This window comes from Aethalodelphis obliquidens, unplaced genomic scaffold, assembly GCF_003676395.1.
Source record: "Aethalodelphis obliquidens isolate GAN/ISIS:26980383/991018 unplaced genomic scaffold, ASM367639v1 scaffold10, whole genome shotgun sequence".
NCBI classification, from domain to species: Eukaryota; Metazoa; Chordata; class Mammalia; order Artiodactyla; family Delphinidae; genus Aethalodelphis; species Aethalodelphis obliquidens.
The window spans coordinates 43,557,838-43,574,400 of NW_020837954.1; the positions used below are offsets into that span (position 1 = coordinate 43,557,838).

At 47.4% G+C, this 16,563-nt stretch overlaps 1 long non-coding RNA gene across 1 annotated transcript in view; it reads right to left on the bottom strand.

Annotated features, from left to right (window-relative positions):
- Positions 1 to 5,021: 5,021 nt before the first annotated feature.
- The window catches only part of LOC113622930 (uncharacterized), a 17,285-nt gene continuing 5,743 nt past the window's right edge, over positions 5,022 to 16,563 (bottom strand). The window contains exons 2-3 of the long non-coding RNA XR_003433721.1: positions 14,876 to 15,039; positions 5,022 to 6,059 (exon numbers count right to left, since the gene is read on the bottom strand). This is a non-coding gene — a long non-coding RNA (uncharacterized LOC113622930). The remainder of the gene's footprint in view (positions 6,060 to 14,875; positions 15,040 to 16,563) is intronic.

Sequence of the window (16,563 nt, forward strand, 5' to 3'; positions counted from 1 at the left end):
TTGGCCAGATTGATGTCTGAGACCCCCAGCCTCCTCTTCCTGACCCTCCCTGCTGGCCCCCACGGGACCACCTTTCAGTCCGCTCGTCCCTCTCACTTCAGGAGCCTCTGCTTTCCTTTGTTCTCTACTCTCCTTTCCTTCTACATCAAAGGTGGCTTTTAGAGAAAGATCTGAAAAGATTTCTCAGTGTCTCCACATGCATGAGTTTTTTGAGGCAGTTTGCATTTTAAGCCTTATCACTTCATCAAGGGAGAAAAGTTCTGGGGCGCTTAGGTCAGAAGGATACATGGCTGTTGATTAGGCCCAGGCTGGAAAGGGAAGTGGGCAAGGAAAGGGCATTCCAGGCAGGAGGACCTAAGCTTGCATATCGTAGTTACTCAATAAATGTTTGTTGACAAAACACTGAAGAAGAAATGGATACGTTTAGGTCCACTGGGACCAGAGAGGGATCTCCCTGCAAAAAATCTGGCCTCCCCTCCTGAGCCTTTATCCAACTCTAAGAGAGTTGGACAGAATATGCTTAATAGATAGGGTTTTCCCCCTTCTCTTGGCCACATAGGTTGATTTTTCCTTTAATTTAGTATTCTAAAAGTAAAAATAATAATTCCACCAGGTACCACTTAAACAAGAGGAAACCTCTGACATTCAACCAAAGGTACTTGTTATGATGGAACGGGCTGGAATTGCCTCCTTTACCTTCCCACTAGCTCATTTGGTTATTTGGGCCTCCACAGTTTCTCCTTCTAGAAGAGTGACAATAATCATTAGGAGTCTGGCCTCTGACCTTTGGAGCCTCGTCAGGAATAGGAACCAGAACCTAAAACTTTGCCAGGGAGGCTACCTATCAACCCAGCGCATGATCAGGCAGCTCCACCCATTCTTCCATTTTTCTGGCCCTCGCTCTCCAGCCCCTTGGCTTGTCTGTCATGAGGACCTGTGACCACTCCTCTAAGAGAGCAGCAAGCAAGAAGACAGCAGTGAAAGCAGCTTTAGGGTAAATTTCAGGCAGCAGGAGGGCTCTACCATTAGTTGATGCCTGTGTACCAATGAATAGAAGTGTATTAGACTAGACTAGAATGGAAGATAGAAGTGTGAGGAGTGGGGACCTGGGGACGCACTGGGATCATATGTACAGGCCAAGGAACAAGTGTCCAGACAAACCGTCAACTTCTTATCATCTGCTGAAACATCTCCCCATTGTCTCTTGGGTTGAGAACCAGGGACACTTGGCTGGTAAGTGTCTACTTATAAGAACAAAGAGCAAGATGAATGTGTTAGCACAGACATTTAGAAGGAAAATTCTGAGCTTTTATATTGTCAAGTGTGGCATAAGAGATGTTAACCAGTAGAACATCTTGCTAGAAAAACAAAAGAAAGGTTCTCATCCACAGAACGTTTGGGCAGTGACCTGGAAAAGAACTAGCTTATTCTAGGAACAGCCAGGTTAAATTTTTTAAAAGTTATCTCTGTCTATTCCGTGAAGGTGATCATCTAACTATAAGTCTTCATGTTTCTGTCCCCCATTAGACACAAGTTCTTCAAGGGCAGAGACCATGCGTCATGCTTGCTTTTGCATCCTTGATGATAGCCATACAATAGTGTGGGTAATCCACCGACCTTTAATAGCCAGCGAAAAGAGTTCACGATAAATATCAAGGGCAAGAAAAAGAAGTTGAATAGTTAGAACCGCTTCTGCATCACCTACTTCTGCCCAAAGCTAAAGGCAAGGGAAGACCTAGGCCCTAAATTTGCCCTAATGGAAATGCAGCCTTCCCTCAGCCTCTACTGCTCTCGTGTTGAATTTCACCCACGTCACTGTTTTTTGGGTTTTTTATTTTATTATTTTTGGCTGCACTGGGTCTTTGTTGCTGCACGCGGGCTTTCTCTAGTTGCAGAGAGCGGGGGCTACACTTCATTGCAGTGCGCGGGCTTCTCATGGCAGTGGCTTCTCTTGTTGCGGAGCTCAGGCTCTAGGCGTGTGGGCTTCAGTAGTTGTGGCACATGGGCTCAGGAGTTGTGGCGCACGGGCTTAGTTGCTCCGCGGCATGTGGGATCTTCCTGGACCAGGGCTCGAACTCGTGTCCCCTGCATTGACAGGCGGATTCTTAACCACTGTGTCACCAGGGAAGCCCTCACCCATGTCACTGTTGCCTAAGCATTACAGCTTTTCCCCCTCCAAGCAAAAACTTCTAATTCTGACCACTTTGGTCACTGAGTCTCAGTCGGGAAAAACCAACTATATGGCATGTGACTCCTCCTCCGATAACCCCATAAACAGTCACCGGCAAACCAGTGTCACTCGTTCAAGCGTCATTTAGGAAACATAGTCTTAAGGGTGATGGCGACCAGTTCAGAAAGATCAGAGGGAGAATTTGGGCTTTCCCATCATTGGCTTGAAGGAATAGCTCCCAGGCTGGCTCCAAGACAGATGGCAGGCTCTGTGTTGCCACAAAAGAAAGATTCCCCCCTGTCCAAAGCTAGGAGGGCTCAAATTCTTTCTCTACAGACCCTCCTACCAGGCTGATGACCCCAAACAGAACCAGTTAGAGAAGGGTGACCTGGTGACACCCAAGAAACGATGGGCCACTTCACATCTTCATGCCTTGTCATGCCTATAGCCCTGGGGCTGACAGAAAAATTTCATTTGCTTTCTGAAAGACAACACACAAGAAACGAGAATAAAGACACCTGGCAACAAGAAAACTAAACCCTGCTGGCATCACCTTCTCTCGTCCCTCCTTTCTCCTGACTTATTCCTTCTTGCCTCAAAGATGAGCATCTTCCACTCAGGCTGCCAAGCGAGGCCCACTGACAGGAGGACGATGAGCTCTCCAAGCCTTAGCCTGGTGATCTAGCTTGAAGGCATCCTCTCTGTCGTCAGGCCATTTTGGAAAACTGTAATTCACCTAGCTATCCTGATTTGTAGGAGGCGAATCGTAAAAGAATGAGGACTCTGAAGGAGTCATGGCCAGAGAAGTACATATCTCAGTTAACAAAATGCTTTTATTGCATAAACTTCACAGGCCTTTAGAACTTAAAAGAAGCTCATCTAATTGAACCCTTTATAAACAGATGGAGGCCCGTGGTGACAGGGCTGGGACTCAAATCCATTTCTTTTGGAGCCCGAGCTCCATACTTCTTAGTGGCCCTGGACCTTCCATGTACTTCTAGATTGGCAACTTGTTTCCTGGGTTGGGAACTCCCTCCTGGAACCCCTCAATGTGTACCTTAAAACTAAGAAGGGAAGGAAGAAATGAATTTTGGGCTTCACCGTCAGGTCCCTGAACTGAAAGAGAGCTGCCACCATAATAAAAATCCTTCATGCCTCCTGTGGGAGTCTTGGCTTCAGAGTTTCCCAAGCACAGGAGCCATGGCTGTGACCTTAGAGATCTTAGCAGTTCTCTATACCTTGGGTTGCCATGGAAAGGGGGTGACCCCTGAGCATATTTGACAGAGATGTGCATGGGAAGGATTGGCTGGCAGGAAGGACCATGTGCCAAGTTATACTTGAGGGCCTGGAATTGGAATTTACGTCACTGCTAGCAAAACACAGCAGTAGTTAAGCTGAGCAAATCCCATCACTTCTACTTTGAAAATATATCTAGAATCTGACAACCTCTTTCCACTCCTACTAGTACCACTCTGGTCTGAGACATGATCTCTAGCCCCCTTAACAACACCAATTGGACCCAGTACTCCTGTGCTTGACTCCCCCAGTCTATTACAAAGTGATTCTGTAAAACTTGATTCCAGTCATGTAACTCCTCTGTGCAAACCCTTCCACGGCTTCCCTCTCACTCCGAGTAGAAGCTGAACTACGAACCACTTACTGTGAACGACAGGATCCAACAGGATCTGGATCTGGAGTCTCTGACTGCATCACCTACTGCTCTCCATCTTCTCCAGCAACACTGGTCTCCCTGGGACTCCTTCTTGGTGCCCACCTCAGGGCCTTTACACTGGCTGTTTCCCCTGTCCGGAATTCTCTACCCACCCCCTCACCCCAATAACATGACTAGCTCTATCACTTCTTTCAAGGTCTTTAATCAAAAGACACCTTCTTAGTGAGGCTCTCCCTGACTAGCCCCCTTTAAAATGTTAACACTCACCCCAGCCAGCTGACATTTCATACATCTCTTTCCCGTTTTATTTCTTCTCCTTCACACCTGCCAGTGACACATTACATACTTTACTTATTTATCTTATTTGTTGTCTTCCTCTCCCACTAGAATACAAACACCATGAGGGTTCACTGCTGTAACTCCAGCAACCAGAATGATATCCAGCACACAGTAGGTATTCAATTAACATCAGTTAATTGTTGAAAGGCCAGTGGATTACCCCCACTATTGTATGCTTATCATCAAGGATGCAAAAATGAGCCTGACACATGATCTCTGCCCTTGAAGTACTTGTGTCTAATGGGGGACAGAAAAATGGAGACCGATAACTAGATGATCAACTTCACTGAATAGCTAGAGAAGACTTAAAAAAATTCAACCTGTCTGTTCCTAGAATAAACTAGTTCTTTTCCAGGTCACTGCCCAAACATTCTGTGGCTGAATGAAGGAAAGTGTGGTTTGGGTGCCCATGACATGGTAGCACTGACCTGCGCCTCAGCTGGGAATGAGGAGTCAGGCCCCCTGAAATAGCGACATTTGAGCATCCCCATCCCCAACTGTTTACAACTCTGTCTCCCTCTGTAGGTGATGAATAAAGACACGCTCCCCAGGGACTTCCCTGGTGGCGCAGTGGTTAAGAATCCACCTGCCAATGCAGGGGACACGTGTTTGAACCCTGCTCCGGGAAGATCCCACATACTGCGGAGCAACTAAGCCCGTGCACCACAACTACTGAGCCTGCACTCTAGAGCCCGCGAGCCACAGCTACTGAAGCCCACGCGCCTAGAGCCTGTGCTCCGCAACAAGAGAAGCCACCGCAATGAGAAGCCCGTGCACGGCAACGAAGAGTAGCCCCTGCTCACCGCAACTAGAGAAAGCCTGCACGTAGCAACGAAGACCCAATGCAGCCAAAAATAAATAAATAAATCTATTAGGAAAAAAAAAAAAAGACATGTTCCCCATATTCCCAAATCCCATCCCTTCAGCCTGACCCTCCTGTCCTACCCAGGCCCATCCAGCCTCAGAGATTCTCCTGCCAAGTCCAGTGAACCTCAACTTGAATAAGAGCAGTTGTTCAAGGGGCAGCGCTTACTATGTCAGCCACAATGATAAGCACTTTTCGAACAGTATTTCATTTCATCCTCATGAGGTAGGTAATATCATTCCCATTCTCATATGAGAAAACCAAAGCTTAAAGACTGCACTGAACACCCAACTGAATGATTTTCCACTTCTTTCTCTTCTTTGAGGACCTGCTATCTACCCACAAAGGTGGGTCATTGCTGGCATGCTGGTACCAAGCATGCCCCACACTCCTCAGGCCACGGTGGAAACTTGACCCCAGAGCAGCAGGTTCAGTTTTTTTCCCCAGAAATGTAGATGTGGATATAGAGACATTACTGTAAGGCCCTTCATGACGGGGGGACTGGAACATCAGCCTGTGGTCATGTGTACCATGAAGGCTAAGCCAGAAAGAAGAAAGAATCAGATGTGCTGAAATTCAGGTGCACAGAGAACTTTGCAACTCCAGGGAAGAAAGAGGAGGAAGAAAGAGGCCACGCCACGGTCCATGGTGACTCTTCCACTGGCTCCCAGATTTTCTGAGACTCTTTCAATTAGGCGCTCCATTCTGATTAAGACAAACCAAGTGGCTTTCAATTATTTGTAACCAAAGGGGCGTGACTCAGAGAAGTTAAGTAACTTACCAAATTCCACATAGCCCCAGAAGGATGAAGCTGGACCTTCAAAGCCCATGCATTTCCATAACTGCCAAACCACTCGGGCTGTGTCTTCTCCCAGAGGCTGGCAGGGCAGCTGGAGGGCATTCTCTGCCAGGTCACACTCTCCTTGTCCCTCCTTTAACACCCAATACATTGTCCTAAGGAAAACTGAGGTCACAGTAACCTCCAGGGCAGCCTCAAATGAGATGATAAGAATCTGTAGCAAGTAGAAAAGAGCAGAACCGTATTGTGGGTAGGGAGGAGACATCATGGGGTAATTAATGTTTTTACCAAGTCTCAGGTCTTTGGGGGGAGCAGGTGAACCGTTTCCTTCCCTCCATCAGACCCAGCTAAGCAGATGGCTAGGGTGAGGAGGGGAGAGCCCAGGAAGGAGTTTGGGGACAGTCTCTGGAGAGGGGACTTTGTCCATGGGGCCTCCAAGCCCAAATCCCCCATGAAGAGAACTGCATTCAGACTTGTCCCCAAATACGCAGTCAAGCCAGGTGAAGCCCAAAGAGAAGTGGGCCAAAGGCTTCTCGGGGCAGATCCATCAGAGGTAGCCACTCCCTCGGAGCCACTTGAAGTCTGCAGCTCCTGGAGCTCTGGTTATTGACTCTCTTTATTTCTCTAATTTGTCAAGTACCGTCTGCAAGCATGTGCTTGCCTCCTAAGTGCTCAGCTTCTATCCTGCCTCCCAGGCTTCTCCAATTTGATTAGTATACTCTGCACTCCATCTTTTGAGTCATTAATGAAAACACTGATGAATATTGGCCATAAGTCAGATCCCTGGGAGGCCTCTCCTTGGCTGCCACGTCTTCTTGACTTGCTAACAACCTGGCAGGGATGACCCCTCTTTTCAGACAGGCTTTGCCTGTTGTTCAAGGGTTTTTGCCTCCTATTTTCATTTATCCATTTATTCAATCACTCATTCGTTAATTGTGCTAGGGCTAGAGACTTCCCACAATTTCTGGCAAGTGCAAATTCATGGAAAATGCTTAACAAATACTAGTTATTACTACTATGAAGTGCTGTGGGGACACAAAGATGCATGGGACAGACCCCAGCCCTCAGCAATGAGAATGAGGATAAGAATAACAGCTGCCTCCCGCCACTGCCAGGTTAAGTATCACACAGATATTATCGAGCCTGTGCTGGACATTATCCACCCTAGGGGGGCAGTTGTTGGTAAGGATTAAGAGTAAGGATTCCGGGCTTCCCTGGTGGCGCAGTGGTTGAGAGTCCACCTGCCGATGCAGGGGACACAGGTTCGTTCCCCGGTCTGGAAGATCACACATGCCGCAGAGTGGCTGGGCCCGTGAGCCATGGCCACTGAGCCTGCGCATCCGGAGCCTGTGCTCCGCAACGGGAGAGGCCACAGCAGTGAGAGAAAAAAGAGTACGGATTCTAATCTTATAATAGCCTATAATGGAAAAGAATCTGAAAAAGAATGTGTGTGTATATATATATATATAAATATATATATATATATATATAAAACACACATATATATTTATATATCTTTGAATCACTTTTCTATATATCTGAAACTAACACAATGTTGTAAATCAACTCTACTTCAATAAAAAATAAAAGTAATAAAGAAAAGACTAAGGATTCTAAAGTCAAACTTTTTATTCTGGCTCTTCCACTTACTGGCTTAAACCTTCTTTATCTTAGATTCTTCTTCTGTAAACTTACTAAATTGGGTTGTTATAAAGGATTTAAATTATTAAGTAAGATAATACAGAAAAGGTGCTTAGAGAACAGCCGAGCGCATAATAAGCACTCAGTAAATGCTAGCTATTATTATTATTTCATGCCATACAACTACCTGATATGAACTACTATTATCTGGGTTTTACCAACAAGAAAACTGAAGATTAGAGAGACTAATTTGCCCAAAGTCCTACAGCCAATAACAGAACTAGGATCCAAGTTTGATGCCAAATCCCATTTGCTTAATTATTATAACCTAGAAAGGACAAAGACGTGCATAAATAACTATTCAACAAGATAGAAAAGCAGATGAAACTGTAAGGCACAGAATATTGTCATGACACAAATAGATTCTCAATAAATACTACCAAGTGATGATGATGATGATATAATTATAAGTGCCACACTAAAGTTTTAAAAGAAAGTGTTTTAGGGTGTCAGAGGAAAGAGAGATCATCTCCGGACAAGGAAATAGTTGGGGACTTTGAGGGAGGAGGTGCCGTTTGAGTAGGACTTAGCATATGGATAAGAGATGGACGCAATGAGAAAAGAGAAAATGATCCCCCACGTAGAGGACACTGCATGAGCAAAGGCAAGAAGATGGGGAACATGTCGGGTGTGTCTGAAAAAAAAAATAGCAAGAAGTTCCCTTTAGATAGTATGTGGTATATGCAAGGAAATAGTTGGGAATGAGCTAGAAAGGAAAACACACGCACACACACACACACACACACACACACACACACACACACACACACACTACCACACCAGTGGCCTCATTAAATAAATGAGGGCTTGAACAAAAAATTGGCTAAAGCAGAGAGATTCGCACATTCCAAGAGTCTCCTGGAACTCATACTGGGGAAGGAACCATAGTGGGGATTTGGGAAGGAGGAATGGGATTTCTTTGATATTCGGGCAAGAGTAACTTCCAGGACTCCTGTACAACAGGGCTTAAGTTTGAGGTGAAGGCTGGGCAGGCTGACATGCAGCCAACACACGTGCCTAAATATGGGTCCTTAAAAGATCAATGTGCTTTGAACCTCGAGGACATGATGCCAAGTGAAATGAGCCAGTCACAAGAGGACACATGCTGTATGATTCCACTCCTGTGGAGGATCTAAAGGCATCCAAATCATAGACGTAGAAACTAGAAAGGTGTTACCAGGGGCTGGGGAGAGGCAGAAGGGGGGAATTCGTGTTTAGTGGGTATAGAGTTTCAGTTTCACAAGATGAAAATGTTACAGAGATGTGTTGCACAGCAATGTAAAGATACTTAACACTACTGGACTGTGCTTTAAAAATGGCTAAGATGGTACATTTAATATTATGTGTTTTTGACAATAAAGAAAAAAAACGTGAATACCACCTCCCTCAAAATAGTGTTTCCCTTTTAGACGGTAAGTGGCACTGCCCTGCGCCTCCTTCCCCTGGACCTCCCTGACATCCTGTTATAAAAGGATTCGTGTCTGGCACTATTTTGAAAATCACCCCTGGGGCTAGGGGACTTGGCTCAAAGATGCTTTTGCGCTGCATTTTTCTTAAGATGGAAAAACACAACCATTATATTGATGAATGGGGGAGGTGGGCAGGGCTGCTGCTGAAGGGTGTGGAAAAAGCAAACAGACCCAACCACTATACTCTGGCCTCGGATTTTCCTGAGGCGGGATCCCTGCAAAAGCGAGTAAGCACTGCCTGGAACTCTCTTCCTGCTGAGTCACCAGGGCGGTAACCCCACCCAGCCATGCCACTGTGCTCTTTAGGCGTCTGGAGGTACAGACCCTGAGATGGTTCCTTCCTGAGCCCAGGATGATCACGAGGACCATATCAGGACATGAGGCGTCGCCACCCCGCTGGGCACACACCCTGACTGTTCACCTTGCGGGCACCTGGTTTTCCTGATGCTCCCAGCATCAGATACCCCTGACCCCTCCATTAGCTTGGAAATGCTGTGGAAGGTGTCAGAAAGCAACAGTCCAGAAGAGTTTGTTCTTGGCAGCTCTGCCGCCATCATTTTTCTTCCTAATGAACCAGTGGAAAGCCGGATCTGTCCGCGCATCACAGCTCCTTGCCCGGCTCCCGGTTCATCATCTGTCAGGCAGGACAGGAGGGGAGGGGAGGTGAAAGCTTAAGGCCCTGCTCTCACCTCTGCTCTAACTTCCTCCTCCTGTCCCGAGCAGCGGCCTCTCTCAGTCCTGCGTTTCAATCTGATTCCTCTGACTTCCCACAATCACCTCCCACCAACCCCCAGTCCTTCACAAAAAGAGAACCAAGAACAGGGAGGAAGGGATCCTGAGCCAGAGTCCCTGACTGGCCAGGGTCCGAGGGGTGATGCCGGAGGTCAGATGTGAGTGGTGCTCCAGGATGGACGGTGCCCCCAAGCCCTGCCTTCCGGGAGCCGTGCGTGCCACATGCTGCTCCTCGCTTGGGAAGCAGTAGGAAGAAGCCTAGACCTCCAACATCTGCCCTCCTGCTGGGTGACGATATTCTTTCTTTAATAAAAGTCAAGGCCTTCCAGTCCTCCCATAGAGAAAACTTAGAAGACACACAGAAGACCTTATCATTCACCCTCAGCTATGGCTGCTCTCAGGGCTTTTCCAAGGGGTCTCCCCTGGGAGGGGAAAGGAGAGCCCATGAATGGCATTGAGGACCTGAACAAGGGAGAAAGGGCACAGGAAATGGAGCGGAGGGAGTTGTGACAATTAAAATGGTCTTTATTACAGTATGGAAGCTCCTCAAAAACCTAAAAATAGAACTACCATATGACCCGGCAATTCCACTCCTGGGTATATCTTAAAAAAAAAAAAACACGAGAAACACTAATTTGAAAAGATACATGCACTGCAATTTCACAGCAGCATTATCTACACTTGCCAAGGTATGGAAGCAACCTAAGTGTCCATCAGCAGATGAATGAATAAGCAGATGTGGTGCACACACAATGGAATACTACTCAGCCATAGAAAAGAATGAAATTTTGCCATTTGCAGCAACATGGATGGACTTAGAGAACATTATGCTAAGTGAAATAATTTAAACAGAGAAAGACAAATACTGTATGATATCACTTATATGTGGAATCTAAAAGATACAACAAACTAGTGAATATAACAAAAAAGAAGCAGACTCACAAATATAGAGAACAAACTAGTGGTTGGCGGGGGACTGCAATATAGGGGTGGGGCTATGGGCGGTACAAACTATTAGGTGTAGGATAGGCTCAGGGATGTATTGTGCAGCACAGGGAATATAGCCAATATTTTGTAATAACTGTAAATGGAAAGTAACCTTTAAAAATTATATAGAAATTAAAAACAAATTTTAAAGAAATAACAGGAAAAAAAGGTCTTTTTTGGCACATCAGTCCTGCTTACGCAGTGCCTCCTGCCTGCCCGTCTCCAGCAGCTTCCTAGGGAAGCATATGTGTTTTCCATTTTGGCCATCCCTCCCCCTGCAGTGGTACACACTCTCTGTTCCCCAGCCCACTGCTGGCCTGATACTCCAGTGAGTGCTGGAATGACATCATCCCTGCCCGTGCAGAACCCACCTTCCATTCCCTACCTCAGCTCCCCTTCTCTATGGCAGTCCCCACGTCTCAAGACGACGGTGCTGATTTGGGGGTTTGGCTCAGCCTTTCCTGGGCATCACCAATGTTGGCTTGGCCACTCTGATGGCAGCAGACACTGATCTGTGCCCCCCCCGCCATAGCCTGGTCACCCCATCTTGTCTCGTGATTCAGCTCGTCATGGCTGGAAGGCAGCCTTTCCTACACACAGAAGAACTCTTGTTGAGCTATGGTACTTTGATTCGTATTTATACAGATAACAACACCTAATTTTTCTAGAACTTCTCAAGTGCCAGGCACTACCCAAAGTGTTTACATGTATTATTCATTTAATCCTTACAGCTCCGCAAGTTCTATACTGTTGTAAGCCCCGATTTATGGACTAAGGAAACTGGTGTCTAAACGTTTGCTAATCTACCCAGAGCGGCATGTAAGGAAGAGAGCCTGGATTCCAACCCAAGCTATTAAACTCCAGAGTGCAGGCATTTTCCAAAACATCATGCAATGAGGCCACCGAAGGTACAGAGGACTGGTACCCAATTCTTTCCTCAAAACAGGTGGCGATGCGGTGGATGGAGAAGCATACGAGGAGGCAGATACCTGAAAGAGGGAGGGGAAAGAGCGCAGAAAGGGGATTGGAGCCAAAGGCCAAAGATTTGGGATTTGCTTTCCTGTTCCCCAAGACCTGGCTCCCATGGCAGATGGTAAGCTGTGGGGTGGGAGTGAGAAGAAGAGGAAATTAAGGACCTGGAAAGAGAGTAGATGAGCAGAGGGGGCCTAGAGGCGAGGAACGCAGGCAGGCTTGCCTGAGACAAGCGGTGAGATGGATACCGCACATCCGGGAAGCATGATGGGAAGAGGGGCTGGGGAACCAGTGCTGACCCTTCTGTCGAGGTCGTTGATCCCGGGCAGAGCCAGGCAGTCGCTGACTTTAGCTGTAAGCCATGAAAGCAATCAGTTTATCACTACAGCCCTCTTATTGACCAAATGTTTCCAAAGGCATGAGACACCAGTGACCTCAAAATGGGTCTTGGGGAAAGGAGAGCCAGGGATGCAGAAATGGAGACCAAACACTAACATTTCTGCCAGCAGGGCTCAGGGCCCGCCTGGCAATGCTGGTTCCCTGGCCCTGAAGCAGGCTGCAGGCTGCCAAGCCAGGCCGGGGCCTAGGAAAGGGAGGAAGGCCACCCCCCAATGCCCTTGGGATACCTTGTCAACGGGCTAGCGTCCTTTGGAAAACAGTCCAGAAAAAACAGCAAAAGTGAGACAGAGGATTTCCTTCCTCCTCTAACCTGTCAGAAATTCCCTTAGGGCTATTCCGGGAGCCACGGGTCTGTCTTTATAACAATCCTAGACACTGGTCAAATGTTTCAATCCACCCTGCAAACAGGAAATGGAGAAGGAAGCAAGATGGAAAAGACACGTCAGAGTCTGTCACTGTTGCTGGTTCCTGTCACGGGGGATAAAGCTGAGGAAACACAGATTTTTCCGAGTTGTACTTGATGGAGGTGGAAGCTGAGACCCACAGCCTAGAACTGGGGGTCAGGGGGAAACAGAGCAGACCTTTACAGAAAGGGGTTAGCAGGAAAGAAAGAGAGTACCAGAGGCAGATGGGGGAAGGGCTGCAGGGAAAAGAGGGAAAAGGGAAGGATGGGAAAGGAAAGATGGGCAGAGGAGGAAGGGGAGGGAGGCGGGGGGGGGGGGGGGGGACGGGGTGGGGCAGGGAGAGGGGAGAGGAGAGGTGGAATCCTCATTGACTAGCCTGTCTTTACTTCTCGCTGCCTCTCCCATCTGCTATATGCTCTCAGTCAGCAAGCTCTTGCCATGGACACTTAAATTCTCTTCACTTTATCGGTCCCACTGCCCAACCCTCCAGGTCCTTCCTGCCTCTCACCTGGACCTTGTCAGTGGTTTCCATTAGTCTCTTAGTTTCAGTTTTTCCCATCTCCAGCTCATCTTTCCACCCCTCTAGGCTTACCTTCCTAAAATAATTTTTTCATGACTTTCTTACCCTACCATATCATTTTTTTCATAACCCCCTCTTCAACTTTCACCACCCAATTTGGTGTAATGGAAAGAACATGGGATTTTTGTAGAACAGACCTCAGGGGCTGTCAGTCTCAGCGCTATTGACGTTTGGGACCCGATCATTCTTTATTGTGGGGGGCTGTCTTGTGCATTGTTGAACATTTAGTGCATTCCTATTACCCAGTAGCACACCCCTATCTCCCCACCTCCAACTTGCTACAACCAAAAGTTTCTCCAGGCATTGCCAAGTGTCTTCTGGGGGACAGAACTGCCCCCAGTTAAGAAACACTGACCTAGATCCAAATCCTGACTCTGTTACCTACTAACTAGATTCCCTTGGTGATGTGATGGATGGAGAAGCATATGAAGAGACGTAACTTATTTGAAACTTTAGTTTCCCTGACATTAACACAGGGCTGATAATAGCTACCTTACTGAGCCATCGTGAGAATTAAATACTTCTAACACGTAACACATACTTAAACCTAACACAATGCCTAGTACACGATAAGCACTCAGCAAATATTTGTTTCTTTCCCTAATCTCCATTCTCTCACCCAAAAGACTTTAGCAGTTATCATTGTATACAGTCCAAACCAGAGGTCCCACCAACATTTAGCCCCATCCTGTATGTATCAGTTAGGCATCTGTCTGTTATTATAAGGTACAAACAACAGTAGATTAAACAACACAGGAGCTTCTCTCTCCAGTTACAGTCTAAGTGAGATCAGTCCAGGCCTGACACAGCAGCCACGTGTTGTCTGCGTCCAGGCTCTGTCTATCTCGTTCCTGCCATCTTCAACATCTCATGGTTTAAGACAGCTGTTCCAGTGCCCACCAGCACATGTCCACTTCCAACCAGGGATGAGGAAAGAAGGGTGAAAGGGGAGGGTGCACTTCTTATTTTAGACAATTTTACAATTGGGAGGTTGGCCGCATCACTTCTTCCGCTCACATTTTATTGGCCAGAACCAAGTCACATGACCACACCTAACAGCAAAGGACATGTCTGGCCAGAGAGCCAGGTGCTCAGCTAAAGCTTCTATTAGCGTGAATGAGAGGAGAGATCTTGGGAGGACCTGTGGCTGTCAGCGTCTGTGGATAGCCCCATCCTCCACAGTTCTACCGGAGGAGCCGCATCTTCGGCCAGCCTGCACGACAGACTATCTCCCTCAACACCTCCCACTTTCTCCTCTCCACCCCTTTGCTAGCCTTGTCCCCCGAGGGGGGCTTGCCTTCCCTTCTGCCCTGCCAACCCCAATCCTGTACATGCTTCGAGGCTGAGCTCAATCGCACCTACTCCTTTATTATTTCTTTTTTTTTGGCCGTGCTGTGTGGCATGTGGGATCTTAGTTTCCCTGACCAGGGATCCATCCCACGCCCCCTGCGTTGGGAGTGTGGAGCCTTAACCACTGGACCACCAGGGAAGTCCCCCACCTCCTCCTTTAAACGTCCCCCAGATGTCCCCCACCCAGAGCAAGGGCTTGCTTCTCTAACCTCCAAAAGGGTTTATTGCCAGCCTGATTACCAAAATCTGAGTCATACTGGCTAGAAGGGCCAGTTGCCAATCTCTGTGCTTCTTCCCTTCCCAAAAGACTTCTAAGTTCTCTGAGAGACTTAGCCCGTGATGTTTGCTTTTTCAAGTCCCGATGTAAAGCACTGTATTAGTTTGCTAGAGCTGCTACAGACTGGGTGGCTTGAACAACAGAAATCTATTTTCTTACAGTTCTGGAGGTTAGATGTTGGAGGTGAAGGCGTAGGCAGGGTTGGTTTCTTCTGGAGGCCTCTCTCTTTGGCTTGTAGATGGCCATCTTCTCCTTGTCTACACACGGTCTTCTCTCTGTGCCTGTCTGAGTCTTAATCTCCTCTTCTTATAAGGACATCAGTCCTGTTGGATTAGAACCCACATATACGACCTCGTTTTACCTTAGTTACCCCCATAAAGTCCCTATCCCCAACTACAGTCATATTCTGGTACTAGGGTTTAGGGCTCTAACATATCATTTTGGGGGGACACAATTCAGCCCATAACAACCATACTGTAGATGCTCAGGAAATATTTCTTATCTATCGGATTAAAAGACACAGAAGGAGAAAGAATAATCACGCTGTTAACTAACTCCTGTGTCCAGGACCTCTCAGTAATGTTCAGCGTGGTTACTTCTCTTGCCTCCTCTTAGAACTCAATATTCTTTGGCTTCTATGACTGCACTCTCTCCTAGGTCTCCTTCTTCTCAGACCACTCCTTCTTCATCTCCTTTGTGAATTCTTCTACCTCTATCATCCTCTAAAACGTCAGTGTTTGCTGCTGTTCTTTTCTCCTAACCCTAAGCTCTTTCCGTGGTGATCTCATGTACTCCATTGCTGCAGTCATCTTCTGCATCCAGATGGTTCTCAGATCCATAGCTTCCACCAAGACCTCTTCTGAACAACTCATTCAAAGCACTGTTGCAGAAAAAAAATGGGGCACGAGGGGATGGTTGTGTCCCAGGTCTCGAGTGAGTCCCTGGGATGGGCTGCTAAGTGAGGGTCCTTGGCTACCAGCAGGAAAGAATTCAAGAGCAAGTCATAGTAAAGTGAAAGCAGGTTTATTTAGTGAGATACACACTCCATAGACAGGGTGTGGGCCATTGCAGAAGGTGGGAGCAGAAGGCTGGAGCCACAGCCCCAGGGCATGGGGTCATCTGGGAATGTGAGAGCAGGGGAGGTGTGGGGTGGTTAGTTTTTATGGGTTTAGTAATTTCATAGGCTAATGAGTGGGAGGAATATTCTAACTATCTTGGAGAAGGGGCGGGGATTTCCAGGAATTGGGGCACCACCCACCTTTTGGCCTTTTATGGTTGGCCCTGGAACCGTCATGGCGCTGGTGGATACGTCATTTAGCTCGCTAATGTATTATAACGTGCATATAATGAGGCTCAAGGTCTACTAGAAGTAGAGTCTTCTGCCATCTTGGGCTTAGTAGGTTCTAACCTGTTTTTGTCGTATCCTGTACTTAATGGTTGTGTCATTATTTTATTTTATTTTTTTTTGCAGTACGCGGGCCTCTCACTGTTGTGGCCTCTCCCGTTGCGGAGCACAGGCTCCGGACGCGCAGGCTCAGCGGCCATGGCTCACGGGCCCAGCCGCTCTGCAGCATGAGGGATCTTCCCGGACCGGGGCACGAGCCCGTGTCCCCTGCATCGGCAGGCGGACTCTCAACCACTGCGCCACCAGGGAAGCCCTGTCATTCTTTTAATGGTTGTGCCTTGCCCCCTTCCTTCCAGTCTCAGCAGCAAGCTCTGTTTGGCCATCCTGCTGGTGCCAAAGCTGGATTATTTATTAATTCCTTCTATCTTCTCCATCATGACACACTATCTTCCCCAACACACACACACACACACACACACACACACACACACACACACACACA